General features: G+C 42.7%; 2 long non-coding RNA genes across 2 annotated transcripts in view; both read left to right on the top strand.

The window, feature by feature from the left end:
• The window catches only part of LOC144141251 (uncharacterized), a 171,564-nt gene that overhangs the window by 57,010 nt on the left and 106,411 nt on the right, over positions 1 to 8,143 (top strand). The gene's annotated exons all lie outside the window — the stretch shown is intronic.
• The window catches only part of LOC144141252 (uncharacterized), a 56,146-nt gene that overhangs the window by 34,696 nt on the left and 13,307 nt on the right, over positions 1 to 8,143 (top strand). Inside the window, exon 2 of the long non-coding RNA XR_013316498.1 lies at positions 1,845 to 2,001. This is a non-coding gene — a long non-coding RNA (uncharacterized LOC144141252). The remainder of the gene's footprint in view (positions 1 to 1,844; positions 2,002 to 8,143) is intronic.

The following is an 8,143-nucleotide window of genomic DNA, read 5'->3' as shown; positions in this document are numbered from 1 at the left end:
ATAGATAATGCAAGATAAGAGTGAACACAAGTATGTGTAAGAATTATGTTATGCCAAACTATACACATTGGGTGCTATCGTCGGCTACTCCTACTCAATGTCTTACGAACAGGTGTTTGTAAAAGGGTTAAGTTTCTTGCACTCTGTAAGGCTATGCGATTAGGGCGGTGAATTTAAATGTAAATATGTATTTACAGGGGGATCATGCAACTCTCTAATCATTATACCAAATACATCAAATAGAAGCGATGGCAAAACGTTCTATATATTTGACTATACGCATTCGACGCTTGGATGAGAATTGCAGTTCATTTACATCCTATGAACGGCGAGGGTTCCTTTGTGCTTGTTTTACGCTATTTGTGTTTGTTTCCTTAGTAGTGCTTTTACGCTTTATGACAGTTTGCAAATGTTGTAGGAACAAAATGTGCGGCCAGAAGCCCCCCTGTTTTCGAGAATCAATTACTATGATTTATTAGAAAACGATGATTTTATTCAAATACTTACAAATGATGTTTAAACTAATCGGGGTCACTGTTCTAAAATTATATTTTATCTTGTTCATGTTGCTTTTACATTTCTGAGACACGAAATGGGTAATCCGGCATGCTTCGACAGCCATATTTATATGTAGAGAACTGGTTCAACTAAAATAACGTTTTTAAAACAGTAGCGTGAATAGTGCACGTCGTAATAAAAATAGCGGCCTCTAAGACATTCTTGCGCATACTATGTAGAATTTGTCAGAGAAGAAAATAACCCCTGGGAAAATGTCCAAAAGTACATGCCTTGCGCGCACAAGAGGGTGCCTAGAACAGCGAAGTATTCATGTTTGGTATTACAATGTTGGCGTTTAAATAAATTGTAAAGTTAAAATTTGATGAATTGCTAGTTTTAATGGGAAGGTAAGTTGCAAGATCCCTAGGTCACAGGATAAGTACACACAAGACTTCCGTGTTAAGACAATGTTTATTACACCCGTGCTGTTCTTAGCAAGGTGATGTATGGCGGAAAAGTATCTGTGGAAGACCCAGTGTCATTTCACAACCTCAAAAACAAAATCTACGCTCCACGTGCCGAGGAGTGTACAGGCGCAGAGAAAAAAAAAGGCAGTTGAGAGGTGGATAGAGTGTTGATGTAACCATACTCTTTCCAAACGCACCAGGCTTATCTGGCCCACACACTCTTTTGGAATGCCAGCATTCAATGACCATGCTTATAAGAACCCAATATAATTTGCGTCATTAAAAATAACCTAAGGATTGTTGCGAAGTGCTATTTACACAAGTAGTCTAAGCCGCTTTAAGTAAAACCAGATTGCCCTAAAGCATTTTTTAACCTTTGTGAATTTTATTTTACCTAAATATTTTTGGTCAACTCTCCGTCACCGAAGACAATCTGTGGGATTTCAGACATCAACAGCGATTGTTTAATTCATCAAGAGACACTTAAGGTATTCGATACCTAGCTATTAATAATGTTTGTGAAAAATAACTTTTCTCCCTGCTTAGTATATCTGTAATTGCTGTATGGCTGAGGTGTCTCGTCAAATGTTTGATAACTATTTCTATGAAATTTTGGCTAAATACTTTCGTTTTATTTTTATTTGTTTTTTTCTTGTTTATTTTACTGAAAGAAATATTATCTACACGTGGCGGAAAGTATCACTACTAGAAACATTTTTGTGCATTTGCGTTTTTCTACTGACAACGGGATCTTTTTGGTATTCTAAAAAATTGCAACAAAAAATTACACAGCAAAATTCGAGAGTTAATAGCACTACTTATCTTGAGTAAAGTTCTGTAAAGACGTCTTAGATTTCAGCATTTTAATAAATTTTCCAGAAAATCCCTATTATTCTTGTGAACTGCGTGTCAGAGGAAACAAAACCATTAAACCTTCTCAAGACTGCGAAATGAAGTACCTTCAATTCTGCATACCTCGTCGTTGGGAACAAGTAGCTTACAAACCATACTGCCGCAACATGTTAAAAAAACTTGGGTAAGTTTTAGTTGGCTCACTTCTTCGTTCCGCCGGTACGTTCAGTGCTATTAGACCGCGATGTCTCTCTTACCATAACAAAAACTACAATGAGCATACCGCGTCAAAGTTGGCGCGGCTCACTCAAACTGACTCACAATTTTTTTTTTCGAATCACCACTCACTCAAACTCAGACACAGTGCTGAGCAGGACATCTGCGCTCACTCAAACTTAAACTCACAGTGAGCGCAAAACTTAGAACTCGCTCGGACTCAAAACTCAAAATGTGCTCAAACTCAAAATGTACTCCAACTCAAAATGTACTCAGTACTAAAAATGTATTCAATCTCAAAGTGTACTCAAACTCAAAATGCACTCAAAACTCAAAATGTACTCAAAACACAAAATGTGCTCAGAACTCAAAATGCAGTGAAAACTCAAAATAAATTCAAAACTCAAAAGGACTCGCAACTCTCTCGTGCTAGGTATATAATCAGGCTCAGATGGATTCTGATTTTATTAGCATTCAGAGTTGTAAAATTCACGCGTACTAAAAATAATACGGGTGCAAATTCGTGACCTCAAACTCTTGCATTCGGTACGACACGACACCGTAACTCCTGTGAGGTCGGAAACCATTTTCGTGGACGATGTAATACATCTATACCTGCTTGCCATGAAGATTATTGCTGGTTAGGAGAAATTTACGTATATGTTCGATACCAAACTCTTGATATAGGCTCCATGTTCGTGTTCATGACAGACGGGGTCCAGACTCGATGGTGTGCTGTGGCCCTGGGGAGAAACAAACACCATTGGGAGAGGGAATGTGCGCTCACTGGTCATGTCATTGACGTCGAAGCTGTTCAGGGTTATGGTTTCGAGCATTCTTGCTCTGCATCCTGAAAAAACACCTTGTGTCAAAGCGAACTGTTCCCGCGAATCTCTGAAGTGCGAGCCATTCATGTATACGCCTTTGCTTTTTATTGCCTAGCATTCTTTTCCGAGTACCCCCCTTCCTGGCAGTGATAGTGTAACGCTAGAAATGCAGATATCACGGAAGTTCGGCCCGTAAACATTATAAAAGCATAAATGTAGATAATGTATGAAAAAAATTAAAAAAACTGAAAAAACGAAATAAGAAAAAATATAGAAAATGGCGAGCTGTGTAACACGAGAGTCATGAATAGCCACACATTGGGTTAAAATTCAACGTGATGTGCCGCTAGGGCATGTGGTGTACCAAATTGAAGTTTTCTAGGAATGAAATCACGTGCGTGCGACAAACAAAAACTGATTCATGTTCATAATCAAGACATGATTATCGTGAGTCGTAATAAAGGTTGACCTTCATAATTATGACCCGTAGGCGAATGGGTTCTCGAATTAAATTTTTCGATTAGGGAAATAACGTTGGACAAATGTACTTATTCAAGAATTACATCCTGTTAGTAATAATGGCATAGTCATGGTGAATCATACAATCGTTTAGCATTCATTGAGATGTCGCTAGTGTGTCGCCCCGCGCCAAATCGAACATCTCGGTGCGGGCATTCACATGAGACAAAAAATTTCTTCCTGGTTATAATTTTGACACAGTCATGGCGAGTCATAGATATGGTAAACACTCAAAGCGCTGTGCGCTAGGGCGTGTGGAGTGTCAAATTGAAGGTCTCAATGAGGAAAATTATGCTAGAAAAATAAAACTTTCTCCTGGTAATAATCATGACAATCATGGTGAGTCATCGATTGGGTTAAAAATCAAGTTATTCCCGCCGCGAGATACGGGGTATCGAATTGAAAGTCTTGAATAGGGGAATCACTTGGGACAAATAAAAGATATTTCCTTGATATATTAATGCGATAGCCATGGTAAATCATAAATTAGGTTAAATGTCAAAGACATTCAGGCAGAGTGTGTGGGTTATTAAATTAAAGGATTCGATAAATAAAGTCATGTGGGGCAGAAAAAAAGGGCATCCCGCTGACCAGTATCACTTAGGAGTAAACTGCGCAAATTCATCGCAGATGCTTGAACGGTAGCAGAAAAGAAATTCTCGTGTCAAAGGGAAGGATTGGAGGGAAAAACAGGCTATGATCGCATAATAAGATCATTATGTGAACTCACTTCATGGATAAAAATTCGGATTTGTGTCGTGCGCTCATCGGGGCTGTACAATATTTGGTTTCCATGTCGAGATTTGCATGTAGCGTAAGTGAACACACGCTACTTACTAATGGCATGTTCAGTTTTGAAGGACAGCAATATTGTAAGCACGAAGCTCTGAAGCGCGAAAATTCATTTATTTCACTTCCAGATTATCCCCATCATAAAACACTTCCAGGAACAGTTAGTCTTTTTCTGGACTGACCACAATCATCGTTGGTTCCTGGACCGGTGTTCGGAGATGGCTGTGTCGTAGAATAAACGCCCTACTTCTCCAAGTACCCAAGGCCCTTACAAATCAGAAAACCTCATTTGGTGCTTCAGAGGGATCAATCGTGCTTGCGGCATTTGATCAGGCCATCTCTAAAACGTGGCTTGGTAAACACCCTTCGGCTCGCAATGTCTGGAAAAAAGCCCGTGTAGTCACCAAAACGACGCTGGTGAACAGCCACACTATTGGGGCAAAGTAGAAATGCAAATCGGGGAAACTATTTTTAATGTCGGGATGAGGCAACATCCGCAGCCAACCATTGCTCACTGTACCCCGATTCTATATCTTGTATAGAGTTCAAAGCGTCCTTTCAAAGCGTCCGAGAGCTGTCAGATTTGCCCATAAATTAGTCACCACCCCGATAAGGTGGCGGGCCCCACCACAAGCGCTTTGTACTGACGGGTGTTGCCTGTGAGGCTACATTGAACCGTGCAATCAGGGCGCCCTACTTTTCATCCCCAACTGATGTTTATTATCCTAATTAAGGGCAGGCTGCCGTCATTAACTTTGCTTGGCAATTCACTCGTCCGGGTGTGATGATGTCTTTGTTGGCTGTGCCAACAATCAGCGTAAGGGCAAAGGGCCCGTTTCAACAAACGCGTAAAGTGAATCACAACAAAAAGCCTTGTCTGCTTGGGCGGAATCTATTCGCTGCACAACTTTTCTGCTCTCCTTGAGTGCCGCCGCAAGTTGGTCCCCATGCTGAATCGGAAAGACTTCGAACCAAGAAAATTTGCTAGAATATCTACTGTCGTCCGCTGCTTCCGGAAGAACTATTTTTTCACTCTAATGTTCAATCCCTATTGCAGGTGTTTGTTTTCTGGAGGTATGTGCTGTTTATATCATCTACCGGAAGGCGACAAAAATTATCCTAACACCTAAGCTGCTGCTTGGTATGTGAAAAAGTTGACCCGAAAGCGAAATAAAAGCGTCGCGGTGTCAGAGAACGCCCAGTCGTGTCAGAAAATAGCTGTTCGTGGTTCCCACCCGCCGCTGAAACACTAAAGGTCCTCTCAGCATGCAAACGGCCCTGAAATCCTGGTGTATCAAATAAGTTGCCTCTATTTGGCCGCAGCGAATACTGTAATGAGGCTTTTATGCGAATGTACGCCTACGACCAGCACAGTTAAAGAAGTATTTGGTACCCTTGTTTAACAACCAAGTCAGTATGAGGTACGGGATCGCGTAATAAACGTCAACACTTTCGCGCACCGGTAGCAGCATACTGCGCGCCCGATCGAAGACATTCGCTGATTGCGCCAACCCACTTCTTAGTGTATACGTAGGAGGCATGTCAGCCCAATAGTTCCTAAGCTGCTTCATGGAAACGATGGCGTGTTGAGGGATGTTGAGTGATGCGATGTGTCAAACCAACCACGCTTTCAAGATGGCTTGCCAACGAATAACTATTATATCCATCACGCACTGAATAGGAATTTTTTTACTTAACTCGTCATTATTCAGTGCCATGATATCCGATGGCTGCATCCAATCCACCTTCCTTCACCGACACAACATTTTGATACCCTGCACGCCCTATTCGCACTGCTTTGAATTTTACCCCAATCATTGACTAGCCTGAATACATCGTGAGGATAGGGAGGACGCATTTCTTTATTTATTCCACGCGATTCCCCTCATCGAGACTAACTTGATACCCAACAAGCCCTACTGGCGTCACTCTAAATTTTCACTTAATTTATTACTCACCACGACTATCTCATCAATTTATTCAGAAAGCATTGTTATATTTGTCCCACATGATTCTCTTCAACTAGACACTTATTTTGATACCCTACACACCCTAGCAGGATCGTTTGAAATTTTAATCAAACATGCCTAGCCATGACCCTCATGGCTATCAGCAGGGCGCAATATTTATATGCCCCACGTGATTCCCCTAATTGAAACTTTGAATTTGATACTCTATTTGCCTTAGTGGCCTCTCCTTGAATTTTAACCCTATCTTTGACTCACCATGACTATCTCATAACGAAGCTTTTTTTTATTTGTCCCACGTGATTACACTTATCAACATCGCAAATTTGATACCCTGTACACCAGAGCGCGGTCACTTCAAATTATAACCCGATATAATACTCACCATGAGTATCTCATGATTATAAGCAGGAAGCATCTTTGTATTGATCGTACGTGATTCCCCTAATCGAGACAATAAATTTGATACCCAACACATCCTAGTTGTATCAATTTCAATGTTAAACCTAACAGTGACTATCCAAGACTATTTCAGGATGTAGCCATACCGCATTTTTGTCCCATGTTATTTCCCACTTGGAAACCTTCAATTTAAAGCCCCTACACCCTAGTGGCATCATTTTTATATTAACCCAATTTATGACCTATTATGACTATGTCATATTAAAATAATGAGGGAGAGAGAGAGAGAGAGAGAGAGAATAACTTTATTTCTGACGAGGCTCAGTCCTAGCGAGTGTCTCTCAGGTGAGAGAGGCGCTCAAGGTAATCCTGAGCCCTACTGGCGGTCAGGAGCTGTAGCTCGGGCGAAGAGCTCCCTGTTACCTCCAGCCAGGTAGTGGGAGGGTTGGGTAAACGGAGCGGGGGTAAAGAGGGTCATTCCCAAATGGCGTGTGGCGTGGTATCTCGGGCGCCACATGCCGGGCATTGTGGCGGGTATACAATGTGGGTTTCATGTGGTGGAGGACGTGTCTGGTGGAGAGAAAATGGGTGTTGAATGGTCGCCTTAATCTGTCCAAGGGTGAAGGAAGAGACGTGTGAGGCGCGGTAGTTCTAGCCGCTGTAGGCGGTAATGTGTGGTAATGTCGCTAAAAGTAAGCAGTGGTTCGCGAGTATTTGGAGCGCCGTGCTGTGAGACGTTTACGTCTGCTGCTCGGTAAATGAGGCCTCGCTGGAACACTCCGCGTGCTCTTTTCCCTTCCCATGCAGCTCTTCCCGGCTGAGCCGCTCGTTTTCGGTGTGCAGCCACCACCGCTTATCTCGTTCTCGCGCGGCTTCAAATTGAAAAATGGGCTGCCCCCATTCAACTTTGCTGTCAGTGCATCACTGGGCCTGTTCGAAGGGTTCTGTGTCATGAGCTGCAGCTCCATCCTAAAATTTCGCCCGCGAGGCTGCTCGTCATGTTGGAGCATTGCTTCATTACAGCGCTCTGCGGTATCAGCGGACGCGCTTATTTCGTCGCTTCTCATCCCAATGCCCGTCTCCACATGTTCGACACCGGCGTAAATGCTAGCCTCGTGTCGGGAGTCACAGCTGCTTACTTTGTCATCGCAATGTTCAACTTCGAAACATTTGCCGGAACCATTGCACTTCGCTGTCGCCCTACAACTGGCTGGATCTGTGCCCCATTGTTTCGTATCAAGGGTGTCCGAGCGCAAGGGCGTCTGCCTTCTCCGCGCCAGCTACAACTCATACCTTCTGATTCCTGGCAGGACAACACGCATGCCAAAATATTTATATCGGAACTTCTTGCAGCGAGATCTTCAGGGCTCTGCAATCACTTTTATTTGGGTAAGGCTTCGGCTGTCAAGCACAGCTTTAAAATCGTTGGTGACAACCCCATTCGGTTATGGCCATACCCTCTGTCACACGTTGAACGCCTAGTGATGCAGCAGCAGAAAGTCGAACAGATTTGACAATTACATCATATAGCCCTCTTATAGCAGAATCGTGTCCCCCATTGTACTGGCGAAGAAGTAAGACCACTCCTCGAGGTTTTCTGTCG

Source organism: Haemaphysalis longicornis, unplaced genomic scaffold (assembly GCF_048455015.1).
Source record: "Haemaphysalis longicornis isolate Haplotype H1 unplaced genomic scaffold, Haemaphysalis longicornis Haplotype H1 scaffold_6, whole genome shotgun sequence".
Taxonomy (NCBI): Eukaryota; Metazoa; Arthropoda; class Arachnida; order Ixodida; family Ixodidae; genus Haemaphysalis; species Haemaphysalis longicornis.
The sequence above is the reverse complement of the archived record's forward strand: the minus strand, read 5'-3'. Positions and strand labels throughout refer to the sequence as shown.